The sequence below is a fragment of the Bombus huntii genome, chromosome 18, assembly GCF_024542735.1.
Source record: "Bombus huntii isolate Logan2020A chromosome 18, iyBomHunt1.1, whole genome shotgun sequence".
NCBI classification, from domain to species: domain Eukaryota; kingdom Metazoa; phylum Arthropoda; class Insecta; order Hymenoptera; family Apidae; genus Bombus; species Bombus huntii.
This window is the reverse complement of record NC_066255.1, coordinates 597,051-620,651: the sequence shown is the minus strand read 5'-3', so window position 1 is coordinate 620,651 and position 23,601 is coordinate 597,051. Positions and strand designations below refer to the sequence as shown.

General features: G+C 42.4%; 1 non-coding gene across 1 annotated transcript; it reads right to left on the bottom strand.

The window, feature by feature from the left end:
- Nucleotides 1–756: 756 nt before the first annotated feature.
- LOC126875617 (U6atac minor spliceosomal RNA) lies at nt 757–863 on the bottom strand. Its single transcript, XR_007693587.1, has one exon. It is a non-coding gene; the product is annotated as a U6atac minor spliceosomal RNA (small nuclear RNA).
- Between the last annotated feature and the right edge of the window lie 22,738 nt (nt 864–23,601).

Sequence of the window (23,601 nt, the reverse complement as noted above, 5' to 3'; positions counted from 1 at the left end):
GGGAGTGCCCTGAATTACAACGTTCTAAAACAGCGTCTTTTTGTGATTTTTTTACAATGGAAAGAAAGAAATAAAGTTATTGAATTGTGTGGCATGCTTTTATATATATTTAACAAATACGAAAAAAATTTTTTTAAATAAATAATGAATCCAATCCAATGGCTTTAAAATTAGTGTACTCACAGATTATAATTTCTTATATTTAATTACAATATTTGCATTGACTATTTTATGCTTTGTTAGGGCATACGAAAATTATGTTGATGAAATAAAATAAATAAATAATATAAAAAACATAAAATAATAAAAAAGGAAATTAAGTAATATGTGATAATATAAATAAAATAAAACAAAATAATTAACTAACCAATTTACAAATAGAAACTTTCGAAAAAATTCAAAGAAAATGTTTACTGAATTTGATCCAGAATGTCGGTAGGCGCCACTTTTTATCCATCAGTATGTATCCAAGTTTTGACTATGATTATATTGTTCAAGTTTGGAATTTGATAATTAGTAGTGAAAATTTTGTCAGTTGCATGTCAAATTTTTTTATGTATTTCGTTTTTGATTACATGATGTCAATGGATCAAACATCTAGATTCGCGTCTAATATATCGTTCGAAATCCAATGCTCAAAAGGATGTAAAGATCATTTGTCACAAAAAATTTTGGTAAAGATTATTCGCCAATGAGAAAAAATTATTGGCACCTGCGTTATCCGGAAGGATAGCGGAAGCCCTCCGCGATCCTCCCAAAAACATCTGGTAAGTACCGCCGAAAGGCGACAGTGCCTTACCATTTATATGTATGTTCCACCCTTGTATACGGGAGTGTTAAACGTCTCTCCTTTCATACTACAAAAAAAATTTTTTTTTTTTTTTACGTGGAGGAAAATCTTCATAGACACCTTACACTACCCTAAGTGTAGGTGGACAGAAGGTAGTGCCGGATTCTTACCGGCTAAAACCTCCACGGGCGGGACGACAGTGGGAATAGTGTTGTGCGAGTTGATCGTCGAGGCGCTGTGTGCTTAACACCAAGCACGTTTAACCAAGTACTCTCAGAAAGTGCATCCATCAACACCACACGCAAGGGAGGGGCTGGCCGCTTGCATGTGTAGTGTTCCTTTAATAAATGCTGTATATGTTTCTTTTAATAAGAAACTTCCATTCTCTGGGAAGTGTTCGGCTGCTCCTCTGTATGCCGCGGATTCGAATTCGCGACGCGCCGTCTTCAGTTCTGGGCTTTAACGAGCGTAGCTGCTTGCCCCGCCGAGCTTCTAGCTGATTGGAAAGTATTTGATTCTTAATGTGGCAATGTATATCATAGGAAGTGTTCTAATTAGCCTCTTGAGGGAGATGTACTTTTTTCATAGCCCTCTCAAAATATAAGGGGCAAAGGTAAATAATTCCCTTAATTAAAAGTATTATTATTAAATCTATTATAAAGCTCTTAATATATTTTTGCTGCTATTATATTTCTTGTAGTAAGAGTAGTGTTGAGAGGCAAGGAGAGGATCCTGAGTGCCCTACGTAATGAGGAAAATTTAGTTTTGGGCCATGTGCAAAGGTAAGGTCAGAGTCTAACGGTTCACTGTCAGGTAGCGTGGAATGACGTGGATTTGGGTATGGCTGTTGTCACAGCATCGTCACCGAACTTCACTGGTTCATCGTCCTCAGATCAGTCAACATATCTTCGTTAGTTGCCATCCTTAGATAAGTCAACATCTTCTTGACTGATTGTCCATCTTTAGATCAGTCATCTGTTTAACTTATATCTATACCCACCTGGCATAACTGTCTATGTCGATAAAGTTGCTGGAATAAAGTGTACGTTGTAACTTGTTATTCTCAGTGTTATAATCAATTCAACTACCTCTATTGGCCTAAACGAAATAGAGAATCGATCATTTCGTGACGTCGGTTGTCTAATTGTAACGAGAATTTACGACTCCCGTTGGCGCGCTTCCTCGCGATCGCGTCTCCCCGCGAACGATCGATCAGTAACTATAAGATATAATTTATTATTATCTACAGTAAAACAATATTGCATTCAAAAAGATAATGTGACAATTTGTTTTAAATTCATTAATTCATATTTACTATACGACAGAAGTTAATTCAAAGCACAACTACCTTTGGAAATATTTAAATTTCTGCCATCGGTAGTTTTTGTTGCGGTAAATTTTTCATTAAAGAATATCATCTAATGCGATATATTTTAACTAAATTTAAACGTGTCTTCGCAAACCATGTACCTGTTAATAGTCTCTCTCCATGTGTTTATATGACATAAATATTAATACAGTGGATTATAAATATTACATTGTCCGAAAAGTTTCTTTCGTTTTATAAGGAAATAATAGAGCCACAACATTTTTTGCTTTGTATTTATTTATTGAATTACGTATAAATGATGTATGTTCTAACAGAACAAAATGAATTTTAATTTATATGTAAGAATTCGTAATTCCCTCCATTCCAATATGTCACATTAATAACTTAATTATTGTATTTGTCGTTTCAGGTGAGTAACATTGAAATTTGTTATGGACATCTCGTTGATCACGTCGCATTGAAATAACTAAGTCATAACTGAAGGTACTGTCGTTATTAGCACGTTTGTTTATTGTGTAATATCGGTATATATTAAAGGTGTAATTTTGTCCGATTAATTATAATTTATTAATAATGGATCGAAAATACAGATATTAGTTAGACAGAGAAACGATGTTTGATTAACAGGAAAACTAAATGCAACGCTCGTATTTACAACAAATAACTTGACAACTATTTGGTAACTCTCTCTCTCTCTCTCTCTCTCTCTCTCTCTCTCTCTCTCTCTCTCTCACTAGCAATTCTACACTCGACAACATTCGCAACTCAATTCTAACGACTCTATGCTTCGACGTCTCGATCAACTCTGACCCTCGCCAATGCATTCCTGCTCGGTCGTGCTCGCTCTTGCTCTCGTCCTCTCTCACACACACACACACACACACTTTTCGGCTCACATACTCTGGCCTCTCGATTGCCACTCCTTGAAATATGAAACCGTACTTCTGTTTTGACGCTGCTTATCTTTTCTCGCGTCACTGTTACTAGGCGCTCTTGGATGTAAACAAACCACAAAAAGACGGCGTACACGGTGTTTTCTAATTTCAGCCGATCTCCAATCAAAGCTATTCTACGATATTACAATCGGCCTTTCCTGACAATCACATCTGCCCTCAGATGTGCTCATCGTCGCTGCTCGCACTTACATCACTATCGTTAACATTCCACCACTTCATGTGATCGGCTGCCGTGATCCTGCTGCTCTCGCTGCACTACGTATCGGTCATTTCGCAGGACCTTTACTTTTAGTTAAGGAACTTCGGATGCAGCTTTAGTCGGGGAACGCCCTGCGTCCTCTCGATCGCCACTAGATCTCCCGTCCTGTATGCTGTCGCCTTCTTGCGTCTCTTGTTATACGTCCACTTGTCTCGGGCTTGGATCTCTTCGATCCGTCTCTTTGCGTTTGTACGCAACTGATCTCGTTCCTCTTGGAACACCGCGGCCTGTTCGTCCTCGATGCTACTGCTCCTCTTTCGCTCTTCCTCTATCTTCCTCTCCGTTGTTTGTTTACCCATTTCACTCTTGTCAGGGGCTTTGATCGTCGTGGCAGCATCGTAACATTTTCGTAGGCTCGGTTCGTACATGGAAGACGTTAACAACTTACCATCTACCGAGACTATGATCTCTTCTTTTTCAAAGGTCTTCACGTTCATCGTGTCCTCGACAATCCCATCGTCGTCCTCGTCATCCACATCCTCTGTATATCGATATTATTGGAGGGATTCCGCACGTGCGACTTCCCTTGTCTTTTCGTTCGCCTTGCATTCACTCTCTTCGAGTCTATCCGAAAACTTGAAACAACCCTCACACCCGCAACGCTATCCTTCTCAGTAAATTCGCAAATATCATCAACAACATCCTGTTGCTGTTGTTTAGCCAGATTCTTCCTCCTCGTGATGTTCGCTAAGTCCTCCTGCTGGCCGCAAGAATCCGACGAGGACACCATCTCTTGGTCCACTTTACCAATCACCACGTGTCTTGCCACTATTCTCCGTTCCTCCGACACTTGCTGCACAGCTGCCCGATACTTCTTCAAAACTTCTGCTAACTCTTCTTTATTTTCTTCCAATTGCGACAGTAGCTCAGTTCGTTCGCGACTAGCTACATTAACACGATCTTCTGCTTCGGAACGTTGCCGCAGTACTTCCTGCAACGAAGCCTGCGTCTCATTGGGTTCTTGCTCCAGTGCCTGTTTCGCTTTAACTGCAACTGCTCTAGCGCATTCTGCATCTTCTAACTGGTTCTTCAGCTGTCGTAAAGCTGCTTTACCCGTCGAGTCACCTTTCGATCTCTCCAGCATCGTTTGAGCGTCTCTTAGCAATGCTTTGGTTCTCTTCAAATCTCTTTTTAGCCTATGTTGCATGTCCTTAACGTGTGACAAATCTATCTCACTCGCCTGTGTCTCTACATCTATCTTGAGGACTTCCGGACACTCATCGGGATTTTCGTCCTTTATTCTACTAATAAAAAATTCTCCCCCTTTTATACTTATTTCAACAGTGTCCAAAAAGTCTGCGCCAATAATAAGCGAATGTTGCATCACTGTGTCTGGAACTACGTGTATGGTTATACAGTACGACTCATTGTCTATAATAATGTTCGTGGAAAATTTCCCGAGCGTAAAATTCCTTCCGTAACCGACACCGCCAAATCCAACGATTTCCCGACTTAATCTGGGCGCTCCGATTTTCACATGCTGATCTGCTCGCATTAGAGTCAGCTCACTACCGGTGTCTATCAACGCGCTCAATTCGAAATTTTCCATCTTAACATCCTTACCACGCCTTGTTTTTAACGACCGAAACACGCTGTAAACTTTTTTTGAGGGCTCACCCAAATTGTCGCAACTTGATGCGATGTGTCCGTACTCCCTACATTTGAAGCATTTAGGTCCTCTCGACTTGCTCGGACACTCCGCACACACGTGCTCCGCATCACCGCAATTGTAGCATCGCGTCTTCCTCGCATCTCCAGATCGACCGGGTTCCTTGTTCCTCTCGGTTTCGGACAGCTTCGCCACCGGCTTTACCCTGTTACTCTTCGGCTCCTCAAATTTCGTCCTCATCTCCATATCTCTTTTTATCGCTTCATAGCGCCTGAAACGCTCTTTTAATTGCTCGATATTCCTGGCTCCGTATAGCACAGTCTTGTTCGCGACCTCGTCGGGAATGCCTTGAATAATGTAGTCTATCAAGGATTGCGTATCAACCCTTCCTTGTTTTGCAATCCCGCACATGTGATACATATATTGTTGCAGACTCTCATCTGCTTTCTTCTTTCTATGGTATAACTCGCGATGTATCTGTTGGTCGCTTACTACATTTTCAAACTCATTCCTCAACGCCTTTTTTAGCTTTGCCCAGGACTTCGCGCATCGTTCTTGTCGTACGAAGGCCTGAGCGGAGCCTGCGAGTAATTTCTTAGCATAGGCCACCATGTGGGCGTCTGACCAACCCCACACTTCTGCCATTTCCTCGAAGTCTTCCACCCACTGATTTACACTCAGCAGATCATCCCCGCTGAATTTCTCTAATGAGTCTTCTACGTCTTTAAGACTCAACATCGAACCGACGCATACCTTCTGGTGATACTCATCGCGGTCCTGATACACCGCTCGCGTGCCTCTCCTGTATTCTCGCGCGCCTTGTTTATCGTCCTCGCCTTCACTTTCGTCGGAGCTCTCTTCTTCCGACGATACATCGTTCCCTTCTAGGGCCGCCTGTAGCCGCGCGCGTAGTTCGGATTTTCTTCCCGTTACCTTCAACCCCAAGCTAACGAGACGCGCTCTTAGCTCTTTCGTCCTCAGCTTCTTGAGCGTCAAATCCTCTTCACCCGACAATCGTTCGTCTTCAACGTTTGCCTATTCTTTTCTTTTCTACTCCCGCACAAATAGCTCCGTTAAATCGTGTCGTTTCTCTGTCTTATTCAATCCCGGCTGAGCCCCCACTTGTAATATCGGAATATATTAAAGGTGTAATTTTGTCCGATTAATTATGATTTATTAATAATGGATTGAAAATACAGATATTAGTTAGACAGAGAAACGATGTTTGATTAACAGGAAAACTAAATGCAACGCTCGTATTTACAACAAATAACTTGACAACTATTTGGTAACTCTCTCTCTCTCTCTCTCTCTCTCTCTCTCTCTCTCACTAGCAACTCTACACTCGACAACATTCGCAACTCAATTCTAACGACTCTATGCTTCGACGTCTCCATCAACTCTGACCCTCGCCAATGCACTCCTGCTCGGTCGTGCTCGCTCTTGCACTCCTGCTCTCGTCCTCTCTCTCTCTCACACACACACACACTTTTCGGCTCACATACTCTGGCCTCTCGATTGCCACTCCTTGAAATATGAAACCGTACTTCTGTTTTGACGCTGCTTATCTTTTCTCGCGTCACTGTTACTAGGCGCTCTTGGATGTAAACAAACCACAAAAAGACGGCGTACACGGTGTTTTCTAATTTCAGCCGATCTCCAATCAAAGCTATTCTACGATATTACAATTGTTATATCAATAATTTCATTAGAGTAATAGGACGCTTGATTCATAAATATTATAGGAATGCTAAAGGCAAAATACGAAAAGTTTAGAATTATGAACATAGTGTACAGTTAAAATTTTCTGCAGCAGTAATCGATAATTATGTGGAAGTAATAATTAAGAAATTTATTTCATTCGATATCTAAGACCAAATAACAATACTTCTTAAATTATAGCAGCGATATCGAATATGAAATTGTTTTCAATTCAATTATCAACTAAAATTATAGTAAAATAAATATAGATAATAATAATAAAGAAATATAGAGAGACAAAATATATGTAATAAAAAAGTTAGTAGCATCTCCTAAATATTTATTGTGAAAAACCTATTGACTAAGTACAACTATGATACAGAGAAGTAGGTATAAGTATATATTTTTTTTTAATAACCACTGCTGCAGGGCACAATTTTTTCTTCTCTAGGTCTTGGCTGATTTTGTGTGCTATCCGATGATATTGTTCTGTTGAATGTCGCTTCCGAAAACCGAATTGATAATCTGACGTTATATTCGAATCCTCGAAAAAGGAATGAAGTCGTCCGATTAGCATATTCTGAAAGAGTTTGGATAAATTTGACGGAAGAGCGACTGATCAATTTGAATTTGCTCGATGGATTGGCTTCCTTGATTTAAGAATAAGAGTAATGAGTGACAATTTCTAAAGCTTTGAATAATATTTAAGGGGAAGGACTGCGTTAAATATGATAAATATGACAAGTCCTTAAGGGGATGTCCTGAATTAGAATGTTCTAAAATAGCGTCTTTTTGTGATATTTGTTAGAAGGGAAAGAAAGAAACAAAGTTATTGAATTTCGAGGTATGGTTTTCTATATATTTAACGAGTACAAAAAGTTTTGTTAAGTAAAAAGAAAAATTATAATAGATTTCTAAGCCTATTTCATGGGCTGCAGTTTTCAATCGGCGTGAAAGATCCACCTTGAAATCCTTGACTGAAACGAAAAACCAAAAAAGGATTAAATTATTCTATATATATTTTTCTTCTCGATGAACTAAAAAAGTTCGTCAAGAAGTTCATTTAAATAATCATTATAGCACCTTAAAGTCTATTTTTTCTTTTTAAAAAACACATTTTTTTTAACCCGTCAAAATTTGTAAGTTCGCGCTATTTTCTGCCTTCTTTTTAGTTCTGCAGTCTGCTACAAGTAGTATACCAATAACTAATTTTTTCTGCGTTAGTTTTACTCATATTGTTAAGAACGATGGAAATAAAATAATAAGAAGAGCCTATCACAAGGGACGTTGGAACGTGTACGCAAATGAATAGTTAATTGCATGAAAATTCTTAATTAAACTCTTTGCATTAAATACTTTCACGTGACATTCCTTTTCTATGAGAAAAATTTGAATTGATACTAAATAAATAAGGTTTTAGCGTGGATAATGATTCTGATGTAACTATTTTCATTCGTACAACTCATATGTTATTTGTAATTGTTTTTAAAATGATTTCGAAAGTTAATAGAAAGTTGTATACGTTTTTATTTTATTTTCTGATTTGAATTTGTACAAAATTTGTCAAAGGAATTATCTTCTTTGTCGAAACTGAAAGATTAAAATATAGCACCTGTCCATTCCTTAAAAATTAATTTACATACAAAATGATACTCATACATACATATCTGTATTTATCATATTTCTTAATTATTTTACTGTTTCGTTATGGTACATTTCAGTTTTTGTATTAGACATCTTTAAATTAATTGCAAAATGCTATTACTAAAATATTCATTACTGTTCTGCAGACATATTCAATTGTAAAACGAATAAAGCACGACTTGATCTTGTCTAATCTCTTTTTCACTCTTTCTTTCTACAAATTTAATTTTTTTTCCATTCAACTTGCGTCTACTGATTCAGGTATCTACATTCCTTTTTCACAGCGATCAAATGTATTGCTTTTGAGTTCCGATTATATTGTGACAGTTTACTTACCGTGAAGAAATATCAGGTCTCGTTCCGATAGCTATACATTGGGTTGGCAATTAAGTCATTGCAGATTTTGTCATTAGGTGCTGGTATTCGGTCTTATCCGGTGTCAGGACCGGTACACTTCAAAACCGATGAGCTAATGACGGACACCCACCAGACGGCAAGGGAGTGCACGCGGCAGCAGGGGGTCAGGGCCCAGACCCAACACCCGGGGGTCCTCCCTACTTCGTAAGATAACCACTTGTGTAGGGATGCGGCCGAGTTGTAAGAGCTCCAGTCTTTGAAAGTCACGGCTGGAGTTCGGAAGTAAACTGTCATTAGTGTAAACAAGATGTTAGCAAATAAATTCTCTCTTTTTTTATTTTCATCTTCCATTTCTTTTTTCACTTTACGTGACACCGGCTTCGGCGAACCTCATTGCATCTAAATCTTGTTTTAAATGCATTTAAATGTTCTTACTGGCTATTTTACTGGATATTCCTTAAAATTTTTTCTTTGTATGATATTTCCGATAATTATATCACATCATATCACATTATATCACAATCTCCAGGTATTTTTCCGCACTTTCATTTGCCCATTCCCTTTTCTCCTTCTCTTCTTCTTTCTTTCCCTCATTTTTTTATGAGTCTGGTCCCCCTATTTCTATTTCTAACGGCACGTGGTCCGACTCTGTTCTTTTCCTACTTTCATGTCGATTATTTCTTTTGTCGCCACCTGATTGCCAATCTATTACTGAGTTTCCTCTCTCCCCGATATATGTCCACTCCTCTCCTTCTTAATCTCTTCCATTGATTATCATCCAGCCTCTCTCTTCCAGGTACTTCAACAGAGTTCTTCCTTCCATGTTTATCATGATGTCTTTTGATCGCCTGTTTTTTTCTTTCCCTAGATCCTCGTTTATCGGCCCTCCTTCTTCTCCCTCTTCCTGCGTTCCAATCAACGCAGATGATCATCACTTCCTCCTCTCTTCCGTCTACTCTTTCCTCTATTTCTTTACATGTCCCTTTTGGGTCTTGATTATAAACCATCATTACCCTATACGTCTTATCATTGTATACTATTTTTCTTTCCACTATATTATTACTTATTTCTTTGTAATCTATTTCTCTCAGTTCCTTATTTATACCCGTTATTATTCCCCCTTTGCTCTTCCTTTTTTCCTTACTCTCATTGCTGCCCTGCATTTCCTGTCGAATTCTTTGGGTAGTCTATATTTCAGTTTTTCCCAATTGTCTTCCTATATCTATGTATTGCGTGAGCTTGACCACGTCGAATTTCTTCAAATATTCCCACACCTCCTTGACCTTACTTATTAGCCCTGCCACATTCCAGAAGCACATTTTCATCCCCTTTGTAGCCCCCTTCCTCTTTTCCCTTTTTTCATTTTTCATCCCCTCTCTTTCTTTTTTCCTCCAGCCTCTCTTCATTTTCGTTCCACTTGTACCATCTGTTTTCTATTTCTAGTTCCTTATATTCCATCCTCACATCTTCGCCCTTTTCCCTTCTTAATCTAGTTATCCTTCTTATTTGTTGCTGTAGCTCAATTTCTTTTCTTGTCAGATCGTCATCTATATATACCCCCTCCTCCAATTTGCTTTGTTCCTTCATTATCCTCATTTTTTCCTCCACTGATTTCATCGTCGCCACTATTATTGTGTCTTTGTCCCTCACCCTTATCATAGGGCAACCACTATACCTGAAACAACCAACAGACAAACAAAAACAGTTCCACTAGACATCCTCGAAAAAATTAGAGAAAAAAGAAAAGCGGAAGCAAAATGGCAAAAACACAGAACAAAAGAAAACAAAAAACACCTAAACAAACTCGCAAAAGAAATAAAAAACAAAATAAAAGAGCACAACAACAACGAGTTCACAAAGTTCATCGAGTCACTATCTGCACACGAGAACTACAACTACTCCCTATGGAAAGCCACAAAAAAAATAAAGAAGACAATAAAAATGGTCTCAGCAATCAGAAGAGCAGATAACACATGGGCAAGAAGCAACGAAGAGGAAGCTGAAGAATTTTCCAACCACCTATGCAACACATTTACCCCACATAATACCAACAACAGCAACCACAATAGTCATACGGACGAGGATGCGCTAACCAGTAGTATATCAACTGACAATCACTACACCATACCCAAAGCAACAGCACAAGAAATCAGAAACATAATTGAGAAAACAAAAAATAATAAAGCACCGGGAATCGACCTAATTAACGGCAAAATCTTGAAAAACCTTCCGCCAAAAGTGATAAGAGAAATCACGATAATAGTTAACGCAATACTAAGAATACAATACTTTCCACAAACTTGGAAACTGGCACAAATCATAATGTTACCCAAACCAGGCAAGGACCCACACGATACCAAATCATACAGACCAATCTCATTACTTCCTGTGTTCTCTAAGATACTAGAGAAAGTAATTTACGACCGCATAAAACCTATAATAGAGAAGAATCAATTAATACCGGATCACCAATTCGGATTCAAAAACAAACACTCCACAATAGAACAAACGCACAGACTCGTCAATGAAATGTTACAGGCGCTGGAAACAAAACAATATTGCACGGCACTCTTTATGGACATCGAAAAAGCATTCGATAAAATAAACCACAATAGCCTACTTCAATCAATCAGAAAACAGTTCCCGGAGCAGATATACCAATTAATCAAATCATACCTAAGCAGGAGAACCTTCATAGTAAAAATCAAAGACACATACTCTGAAGTTAAAGGAATCAAGGCAGGAGTTCCGCAAGGAAGCGTCCTAGGACCAATTTTATACACATTATACACGGCCAACATACCAACAACTAACAATAGTAAAATATTGACATTCGCGGATGACACAGCTGTACTAGACAGGCGCACTAACCTTGCAGCAGCAGTTACATTACTACAAGAACACATCACAAAAATAGAAAAGTGGTTTCAAACAAAACAAATCAAAGCAAACCCCGAAAAATGCAAACACATTACATTCACACTGCGAAAACAGAAACCACCAAACATTGTACTAAACGGCACACACATAACACAAACAAGGCAAGTCAAATACCTAGGACTCCACTTAGATACACGACTCACACGGAAATAGGATATCAAATCAATGACAGACAAAATACAAACAGCAAGGAGACAAATGCATTGGCTAACAAGTCGAAAATCCAAATTAAGTATAGAAAATAAATTAAAAATATACAAAACGATCATAAAACCAATCTGGACGTACGGAATAGCACTATGGAGGACAGCAGCAATGAACCATATAAACAAAATAGAGACCGTACAAGCTAAAATTCCTAGAACAATAGTAAACTCCCCATGGTACGTTAGAAACGAGGATATACGGAAGGATCCGGGAATACCAACGGTCAAAGAGGAAATTAGAAGACACGCAGGAAAATATAAAGAAAGAATAGGAACACACCCAAACCGGCTAGCTGTGGAAACGATCAACACGTCAAACATAGACAAAAGACTTTTTTTTTTTTTTTTTTTTTTTTTATTCATTTGTTGAAATTACAATCAATTCTCGCGTTGAGAATTTTCAGTAATTTTTCTGGCGTGGCGCAGTGACATGGCTGTTTATTTACAATAAGTTAATACTTATTATAGATAGATATAATTTATAATCTATGTTACGACGCCTAAAACATCTGCACGCCAGCCCGCGCGACCGGACAACAACCGACCTGCGTAACGGCACTTCGACCCTCAATAAACCTAAGGACCCACCATAACTTTCACTTCCCTGCATTGTTTCGCCATATGTCTTCAATCCGATTGTCTTGAAGAATTGCTAAAACCTAAAAATATGCTCGAAACACAGTCGGTTTTAGAGGTGTCCCTGGGTTTATTAGTCGCCTTTAAAACACGGAGAAAGCGGGTATGCACCCATTAGGAAAACCCGAATAGCCCTGTAATAAAACAGGCTAGGTTTTCTCATACACACAGTCATTTACGCACCACGATGGTAGAAGACTCCCTACTCATCCCTTCGAGCAGTAGTGCAGCATGACCAATCGACACCGCGGTTCGTTACCCTCACTTTTCCTAACGAAAGTGGGACCAACGAATCCGCGTTCTTTAGGCACAGGGGCACACCCACACCGAACTTTCTTCCGTATTAAACAAAAGAGCGACAAACAGTCTACCACCTAAAGCCTAACGCGACAGTCTACCAACTAACGCCTAACGCGACGGTCTACCAGCTAACGCCTAACGAGACAGTCTCCCAACTAACGCCTACGCGACGGTCTACCAGCTAACGCCTAACGAGACAGTCTACCAACTAACGCCTAACGCGGCAGTCTACACATAGAGCGAGAGTCGCATACTTCACGCACATCTTTTGTCGGTTCTCGGTGGTAGAACATACATCTTCTCTCCTCAACATATCATAGGGCTAAGTCCATTGACACATTAATTCCATTAGAAGAGCCCTGCTCTAGCGTACATATCTATCGCATCTTCGTGCGACAAGTTGTTAACTATTTATTTCTCTATGTCAGTGTAACTAAGTGTTGGGAAATACATACTTTATAATACTGTGAATCCCAGTGTTATACCAACTCAATCACCCCTCATTATCTCAACGGAAATCAGGGGATCGATCAATTCGTGGTGTCGATTGTTATAATCGTAACGGGGATTTACGACCCCCGTTGACGACTCTCCTCGCGAGTACGTCTCCCCGCGATTGGTCGAATTTACAATCTATGAGTATTATAAGTAAGTGCATATGCTTGATTTGGATAATTAAATGAATCTAACGTTTAGGTCTAGCGGGTAGTGCCTCTTCAGCCTGCGAATCTGGTCCGTCGTATCGAGTAGTCCAGTGATTAGGGGGTTTCGGTGTTTGTTGATTCTTTTGCTGTATCTGTTGCTATATTTTGCTATTTCCTCTTTGACGGTGGGTATCTTGAGGTCGCGGTGTATTGTTTCATTGGTTACATACCAAGGTGCGTCAATTAGGGATCTTAGCGTTTTCGATTGAAAGCGTTGGAGTATTTCGATGTTGGAGTTGCTTGCTGTTCCCCATAGTTGGATTCCGTAGGTCCAGACAGGTTTTATTACGGTCTTGTAGAGGGTAATTTTATTCTGTAAATTTAGTTTGGAGCGTCGGCCCGTGAGCCAATCGAATTTTTTGAGTTAGTCCTTTACTTGCTTCGTTTTGTCTACGATGTGGTTTTCCCAGGTTAATCTCCTGCCCGGGATCATACCCAGGTATCTGACTGTGTCCTTGCTAGGAATTGTTGTATTGTTGGTGGTGATCTGAGGGCGGGTTTGTTTTCGGAGCGTGAAGGTTACATGTGTGGATTTTTTCCATATAGTCGAGACACCGCTGGAGAGTGGATGAAGCAATTATCGGCTCTGCGTGGGAAGCGAATAGCGCTGTGTCGTCAGCACTGGCAGGGCCTCGTATCCATACGGTACCAAGTCCGTTCCGGGTGAGGCGGATTTCTCCCAGCCGGATGTCCTCCGGCTTGCAGCCGCTCTCCCTCGCCAGGGTGTTCTGGATTTCCGCCTTGGTGGCCGCTATGTCTATCAGGGACACCCTTGCCTCCGCGGCTCGGAAGGGGGTCGCCACGCGGACCTCGTTCGGGTCCAGAGCCCGCGTCAGCTGTGCTGCGAGCGCTGCGGCCTTCCCCCTTCCCTGGTCCTCAGGGACCTCTAAGATGACACCTCCGGTGATAGTCTTCCGCATCCTCATCGTGTTGATGCCGAGCTCGGTCAGGGAGACACTGTCCTTGGCCGCAGCCAGCACCTCCGCGTAGGATTGGCTCGATTTGTCCGTCAGGGTGATTGTTACCGCTGACGTTCGCGGTGCGCGCGGGAAGGGCCCCCTGCCTCCCCCTCTTCGTGCGTTCTCCAATCCACTCTCCGGAGTTTTCCTCTGGCTCTCCGCCCCTGTCTCGGGGATCAGCTTCGCCGGCTGCTTCTTCCCTGCCTCCTTCTTCTTTCCTCTTCTTTTCCTTCCGACGGTCTGCCATTCGGTGACAGCCGTTCGGCCTTCCTTGGGCGCTGGGGTGCTTGGGGCTCCAGGCTCCATCCCTCTCGTGTTCGCGGCAGGGGCGACCTCCTTTCCTTCTCCTTTTTCTGTTCCCTGCAGTTGTTCCTCCAGTCGGTGCAGCAAGGATCTCATCTCCTCTACATGGTGCTCGACTGCAGCGGGACGCGCCCTGTAGCTGCTCTCATCCGCGGAGGGGCGCGAGGCCGGCTCTTTTCGGAGTGCCTCTACCACCGCCTCCAGTGTTGCTATGCGTCCTTGCGCTATAGCGAGTGCGTCGGTGACAGGGTCCGTTCTCCTCACTATCTCTGTCACGCCCGCGGTGATGGTTCTCGCCGCCTCCTTCAGGGTTTTCCCCTGCGCGCCCTTGTGGCCGCGGGGTGCCTCGGCAGCCTTGGCCACCTCGGCGGCCCGGCGAATCAGTTCGGCTCCTATGTCCGCCGTTGTGGCTGTTCTCATTTCTTCAGCCGGGTCCGCGGGGAGTTCGGGGGATTCGTTGGCCTTCTTTCTCTTCGCTCGGGGTGCTTCTCTGGCGGGGGTTTCCTCCTCCTCTGTTGTTTCCTCAGTCCATATTGCCTCCTTGTCCAGCGTGAAGCGGGAGGGTCCCTCCTTTGGCGGCATCGCCTTCGTCATTCTCCTGGTGCTAACGTGCTGCGGCTCCGCAGCCAGTTCCGTTTCCCTCCGTCCCCTATCGTTTTCCTCTACCTCCTTCTCTTTCGCCATGGTTGCGTCCGTTTCCCCGTTGGGCGGGAAATGTCGCTCGGTCAACACTTGCCACTCTGCCAGTCGCTGTCACTTTCAAGTGGCCCGTGCAACGCGCTTCGGCGCACGCGCCAATATGGCTGCGTCTGGGTAGTTCCTCGAGTTGCCCGTGTAGCGGCGCTGTTGTCGCGCGTCCTAATATGGCTACTTCACCGTCCTAACCTCACACTTGGTTGGTTTTGCTTTAACTCCTCCTTGTCCAAGCCGGACTTCCCGTATCCACACCCGTTTTGCGCTCGCAGGCACTAGTCCTCCACTCTGGTTACCTCCCTTGCCCAGGCTCTCCAGTTTTCCGGAGATTTCGATTACGCTCGCAGCTCCGTCCTCTCTACGTCTGCCTCCCATGTATCCCCACCACTTCCCATCTACGATTTATACCTACTCAACAGTGTAACTTAAGTGTTAGAAATAAAAACCTTATAACCCTGCGAATCACAGTGTTATACTAACTGAATCACCCCTATTATCTTAACGGAAATCAGGGGATCGATCAACTCATGGTGTCGATTATTATAATCGTAACGGGAATTTACGACTTCCGTTGACGTCTCTCCTCGCGATTGCGTCTCCCCGCGATTGGTCGAAAATACAAACGCTAAGATCCATTATAAATGCACCCTGGTATGTCGTCAACGAACTAATACGTCGCGACCTCAAGATACCAACAGTCAAAGAGAAAATAACAAAATATAGCGATAGATATAGCAAAAGAGTCAACAAACATCGAAACCCCTTAATTACTGGACTACTTGATACGTCGGACCGGATCCGCAGGCTGAAGAGACACTACCCGCTAGACCTAAACGCTAGATTCAATTAGCTATCTAAATTAAGTAATATTTACTTATTTATAATACTTACTTATAAATTATACTTATCTATAATAAGTATTAACTTATTATAAATATTTAGCCATGTCACTGCACCACGCCAGAAAAAATTACTGAAAATTCTCAATGCGAGAATTGATTGTAAATTTTAATAAATAAAAAAAATCTGGCTGCGATCTTGTGCGCGATGTGTGGCCTGGTTTAGGCGTCGTCCGACGCAACATACCCTTTTGATAATTGGAACGGAATATCATGGTGGCCAGTTTCGATATATTGTTGATTTCCTTGGATTGCTTGGGCATAAGACATTGAAGTAGTAGAGAATTTTTGAGGACTGGGTACTTGATTGGTTGTCTCTTTTGCTCTGGGTTTAGGGTACTTATTTGTGTACAGGGTTTTATGGGCAGCGCAACCTTTATAGTTCGCAGGGTGGTCTCCTTCACAGAGGATGCACTTCGCAGGGCTTTCGACCTATTGATTAGGTCGATTCCTGGTGCTTTATTATTTTTTGTTTTCTCGATTATGTTTCTAATTTCTTGTGCTGTTGTTTTAGGTATCGTGTAGTGTTTGTCAGTTGAGGTACTAGTGGGTTGCACATCCTCGTCCGTATGGCATTTGGGATTGCTGTTGTTGATATTATGTGGTGTAAATGTGTTGTAAAGGTGGTTGGAAAATTCTTCAGCTTGCTCTTCGTTGCTTCTTGCCCATGTGTTGTCTGCTTTTCTGACTGCTGGGACTAGTTTTAGTGGTTTCTTTATTTTTTTCGTGCCTTTCCATAGGGAGTAGTTGGAGTTCTCGTGTGCAGAGAGTGACTCTATGAATTTTGTGAATTCGTCATTGTTATGCTCTTTTATTTTGTTTTTTATTTCCTTTGCAAGTTTGTTTAGGTACTTTCTGTTTTCTTGTGTTCTATGTTTTTGCCATTTTGCTTTCGTTTTTCTTTTTTCTTTAATTTTTTCAAGTATGTCTGGTGGAATTATTTTTGTTTGTCTGTTGGTTGGTTCAGGTATAGTGGTTGCCCTTGCTACTTCTTGGATAGTTTCTGTCAATGCTGTTACTGCCTGTTCGATGTGTTCGGGTGTTTTCAATGGGATGTTGCAGCTGATTTTGCTCTCAATTATTTCTTTAAATGTTTGCCATTTGGTGGTTTTGTTGCATAGTATCTCTGGGTTGGTATAAAGTATTGTATGTAATTATTATGGGTGTATGATCGGAGCTGAGCTCGCGGCTGGGTGTTATTTTTATTTTATTTGCGTTTAGTCCCTTTGTAACTGCAAAGTCGAGTAGGTCAGGAATTTTGCTCAGATCTGTTGGCCAGTATGTCGGTCTTCCCGTGGATAATATATTGAGGTTATTGTTTCTAATGTAGTTTTCCAAGGTTCTACCTCGTGGTGTAGTGATTCTTGATCCCCATAGTGTGTGCTTTGAGTTGTAGTCTCCAGCTGCGATATACTCGTCATCTAAGTGTCGAAAATACTCCTCCCACATTTACGCTGTCATTTTGTGTCGCGGTGGTACGTATGCTGGTGACAACTGGAAGTGGTTGCTGCTAGTTTGTACTGTAACGGTGGTTGTTTGGGTATATTCCTTTCTTACTTGGCTGTGTAAGTGATGTTTGATATCGTTTCTTATTATCACTGCGCCCCCCCCCCCCCCCGTGTGCATATATGGTGTAGTACGGTATTTTTATGTAACTTTTTGGAGAGAAGTGTGTTTCTGATACGAGTAGTATGTCGATATTATTGTTATACAGGAATGTTTTAGTTTCTAGGGCTCTTTGTTGTAGGCCGTTAGATTTCCAGGCTGCTTTTTAAGCATGTTCATTTTTATTTTTTGCTTAGCATGTTTGTAAGTAGTTGTAGCATGACTGTGATTTGTTGCGTTTGCTGTCTGGGGACTGCGTTTTGTTCGTTTATCATTTTTGTTAGCATTTCTGTGTTTTTGATGGATTGCTTTAGTTGTTCTTTGATTTCTGTAGTGTCGTTGCTGTAATTGTTCTGATTTTTATTGTCTAAGGGTGCTGATTGTTTGGTTACTTGCGCGTAGCTTCGGCTACTAACGGCGTTCGTGTTACTGTGCTTATTGTTCATTACGTGCTGTAGATTTGGTGTTGTCTCTGTTTCTGTGCTATCCTGTTGCGCGTGAAAGTTGTTGTGTGTCCTGTTTCGAAGCGGCGGAAACAGTTTACATTGCAGTTGCTTTCTGACTACACAGCCTTTGTTGCTGGCTGGGTGGTTTCCACTGCAGTTGTAACATTTTCGCGTGTATGGGCAGTTCGTTGTTAGATGCATTTCTGCGTATTTGACACACGCCGAGATTCTGTTGCAGTAATTTTTTGTGTGTTCATATTGATGACACCGTGTGCATTGCGGTATGTCTTTTTTATGTCTAGGTGGCTCCACTGTTACTATTGTGTTTAGAACCTTTTTAATTTCAAAAATTTCTTTGTTATTGTTTTTAGGTTCAAGTTCTATTAGGAATAGCGGCAATGGTTGTATAGTATCGTACCTGGTTATGTTGTTTATTGCTCTTACATGATGCCCGATTTTAGCTAGTTCCTCGCATATGTTATTTGTATTTGTTTTGGGATGTAATCCTCTGATTACTGCTTTATAACTTTTATCTGGTAAGCTGGTAAGTGTGATATCCGGCGTTGTTTTCTTTTAGTGCTTTTGTCACTTTTCTGAAAATTTCTGGGGTGTTCGTTTGTACTTTTACTTGGTCTTGTTTTAATTGTTTTATACTGTAATTTTTTTCCTGCCGTGTTGTTAAGTAGTTCAATGAGGGGGTCTATTTGGGCTTCAATGTAAATTGACGGTGGTTTAGCGATGTGGGTTATTGGTTTTCCGACCGGAAGGAGTTTCGGAGTGTGATTTCTTGTAGCCATTGTTGTTTCTCTGCTTCTATAGCTTTCCTAATGTTGGTGTTTGGTGTTATTTTTCGTTTTTTGTTGTAACTTGCCACCTTCCAGCTTTCATCCTGGTGGGTTAGTTCGTTACTGGTTTTATTCTCTTCATTGTTTTGGATTGGTTCCATTTCAATTTCGTTTGTAGCTGAGCACTCCTGTTTTTCGCTTATTGATTGGCTTGGTTTTGAAGTGTTTGTTGTTTTGTTTATATAGTATGTTTCGTCTTTACTATTTATTTTTATCGGTGCGATGTGATTTTGCATTTTAGATTTGATAATAGTCTTCTTAGTAGGACACGGATTTCTATCATTTGGCTATGGGCGTTGACGTTCGTAACTTTCTTTTCCCCACTTGCCGCACTTTGTCTGAAGCACTGTTTTACACGTTCGTTTAGCTCGGCTGCTCGGGCAGAACTGAGAGTGAAAGTGATGGGAAAGGTCAAATGTATTTAAAGCCGAAAAAAGCGACATAAAGTGCCATGGCTGTGGAAAGTACAGCCACGTGGTAAGAAATTGTACAAACACGTGCAGAGGCGGAAACAATGGCGCAAACAATTGAGGAGCGCAATGGCAAGGAGGTGCGTATCAGCCGCAGCAGAATAGGGGTAGCGGCGGACCAAAGCTTTTGGCCAAAGAGGACGAGGACATGGTCAACGAGGATTTGGCCAACGAGGACGAAGCAGAGGCTGGCAACAACGCTACAACGGGGCAAGTCAACAGGACGCAAATTATTCATACAACGAGGACTACGACGACTAAGAAATTGGATCTTTCCTAACGCGAGTAGAGCGCGATAATAGTAAAAATGTATTACGGTATATACTGGCGATACGCGAAATATAGATTGGATATTGGATAGTGGATGTTCAGATCACATTGTAAATGTGGCAGGGACTACCGGGCATAGCCTTACTGACGAGTCCACCGGTAGTCCCGGGACGAAACGCAACCTCTCTTTTCATCTGCCACATTGGTGACCCCGACGTGATAAAATGTCTAAGACCAATTCATCGTATATGTGCCCGCAACCAATCCGCGTGCCTCCGATGAAGCCGCAGAAGGTATCGTTCTGGTTCACTGTATTTGAGAAACAGCTTGAGGCGGCGGGAATCGAGCGAGATTCCGACAAAGTTGCCACCCTGTTTGGGTGACTCGAATCAGAGTATCTGGAGCGACTCGAGGACGTTGATTTGGACTCCACGGTCGGCAGTCAGTACGACCGGCTAAAGGAAGAACTGATACGGAGTCTAGCTGAATCCGACAGCGAGCGGGTTAAAAGACTGGTAGAAAAAGAGGTGATGGGCGACCGTAAGCCGTCCCAATTCTACCACGACCTGAAGAAGCTGGCCAGTCCCTTAGCGTCGGAGCAGTTTATCCTCGCGTTGTGGAAGAATCGTCTACCAGACCGCATACGACGGGTGTTGGCGGTTATGGACGACACCAGCACGGATAAAATAATCCAGGCCGCGGATAGAGTAGAGGAGGCCTGTTCTGGAAGCGATCAGCGGGAGGCGAGAGTAGCATCCGTGAGCAAACGCGAGGCACAGGACGACGCAGTGCCCAGTTTCAGGAAGGAAATGCGTGAGGAAATGCGCGAGGTAATGCGCGAGGAATTGCGCGAGGAAATGCGGCAGGTTAATGCGAGGATCAACGCGCTCAGTATTAGCGTCCGTCGACGAATGCATTCGCGTTCGCGTTCCCCCGGGAGGCGTCGTCGGCGTTCTACCTCCCGAAACCTATGTTAGCCTATGTTATTATCACGACTTGTACCGCGAGCGGGCGCGAAAGTGTAGATCTCCGTGTCGATGGAAGTCGGGAAACGAGTCCAGCCGTCCGTAACCGCGGCGAACGACAACGGCTTGGTGACCCGCCGCATTTTAAGTGGCGTTTTGTGATTGCCGACGTGAAAACGCCCATCATCGGCGTCGACGTTTTGGCCTATTACGGGTTACTCGTCGATCCGCAGCTGAGACCGACGTAGGATCCATTAAGACCATCGACAAGGAATCCCCGTACCATCGCTTATTAGCAGAATTCCCGGCGTTGACTCGACCACCTGTCTTCAGGCAAAGTACGATTGAGCATGGAGTGCAGCATCATATCTGCACGACACCTGGAACCCCCGTCCACGCGAAACCACGCCGCCTAGCCCCCAATCGTCTCAAACAGGCAAAGGCGGAATTCGAAATCATGATTGACCGAGGAGTGATGCGTCCATCGCGAAGCCCGTGGGCACCACCCTTGCACATTGTACCGAAGAAGAACGGAGGAATACGACCGTGTGGCGACTATCGGGCATTGAACGCCCGTACCATTCCGGATAGGTACACACCGCCACACATCGAGGACTTTGCCCAGAATTTGTATGGTAAGCGAATCTTTTCTAAGATCGATCTCGTGCGCGCTTACCATCAAATTCCCATCGCGCCGAAGGATGTACCGAAAACGGCAATTACTACCCCTTTCGGTCTATTCGAAGCGACTTCCATGATGTTTGGGCTTCGAAATGCCGCCCAAACGTGTCAAAGATTCGTGGACGAAATCACAAGAGATCTCGATTTCGTCTACGCGTATATCGACGACTTTTTAATCGCGTCGGAAGATGGAAAACAACACCGCGAGCATTTACGAATTTTGTTCAAACGCCTCGACGAATATGGGGTCGTCATCAATCTCGCGAAATGCGAATTCGGCGTACGCGAAATTCAATTCCTTGGCTATACCGTTACCGCGGAGGGGATAAAACCTCTGGCTGAACGCGTTGCAGCGATCATGAAAGTATCGTGTCCTTCTACCATTAAAGAATTACGAAGATACTTCGGTATGAGTGATTTTTATCGACGTTTCATACCGAGGGCCGCGCAAATTCTGCAACCACTCAACGATTTGTTGAAAGGCACGACCAAGTGCAACGCGACTATTGAGTGGTCCGATCAAACTGAAAAGAACTTCCGCGAGTCGAAGCGCGCCTTAGCTAACCGATTTGGGAGGACTTGAACGCAACGGCCGCCGAAATGCTCTACGGCACCGATGTACGATTGCCGGCGGAATTTTTCATCGCAATTAAACAGCAAGCCAACACAGAGTACGCGAACCGGCTCAAGGAACGGGTGGGGAAGTTCAGGCCGCATCAGCCTACGCGTCGTGGCGAAAGAAAAATCTTCGTTTTTAAGGAATTGGAAACGTCGCCTTATGTTTTCTTACGTCGTGACGCCGTAGGAGGCCCTCTACAGCCTCAGTTCGACGGACCATACAAGGTCATCAAACGCCTCGACAAAGATTATATCATCAAAATAAACGATCGCGACGTAACGGTTTCCATAGATCGTTTAAAACCGGCGTTCGGCGTTCCAGACGATATTGAAGAGAAGACCGCCGAACCTCGGGACATACTTATTCCGGTAAAGCAAGAGAATGCGCACGAGGAAAGCAGCGCAGGCAGCGGTAAAACAACGGAAGAAAATGCTAGGAATAGGTATGTTACGAGGTATGGACGTAGAGTTCGTTTTCCCGACCGGTTCCAGGCAGGTCTCGATTAGGCGTCTTAATATGTCGGATAGGCGTAAAATCGTAAACAGCGATGACAAACTCGACGAAAAGAAACTCCGTATACACTTAAAAATTTTTTTTTATAACGTAAACGTTATCACTGGAAGGGGGGTAATGTAGCGGCACGCGAGCAGGATAAATTCAAATCTTATTGTTGTTTTGTTTCCGAGTATCATGACCGTTAGGTCACAGGTATTGCAAGGTGTAATAAACTCCGAGCAAAACAATGCCGCCGTTACTTTCAACCGTCAAACGCAGTCGAGTTCAAACTTTCCGACCGTCCCTCGACCAGTATAAATAAACAAGCGAATTGACGAGCGAGGGAGTTCAGCGATCGCAGAGTAAGCATATCGACGCATCAAAGTGTATACGAAGTTTCTTGACACGCGCGTATTTATTCCGATAAATGATTACACCAGAACTTGTGCTTTGTATCAAAGCATTACTTTAATAAAGTGCTCACGACTTATAGACTGTAATAGTGATATTTGAACTGATCCATCCTCTACAGATGATTCTTATTTTGTTGAGTACGAAAATTTAAAAAGCCCGATAAATGTAAAGGTAGGAGACGGTAGAATTCTAAAAGGAACAAAAGTTGGAAAAATTTTAACTTACTTTGAAGTAAACAAAAGGAGGATTAAAATTATAATGTCTAATGTATTTTACGTGAAAGAAATGGATAACAACTTGGTTAGGTATGCGAGAGTAACGAATGAAAATAAGATAGTCTCAGCAGGAAATATTTCAAAGATACATAACAAATACAGAAAGTCGATAGGGATCGCATTCAAAGATCATGGTTTATATAAAATAAGTAGTTACATTGAAAGGCAAGAATCTCACGCTATAAATGTAGAAAAAACGACAAATAAGGAAAAACTTTGCAAGATCTTAG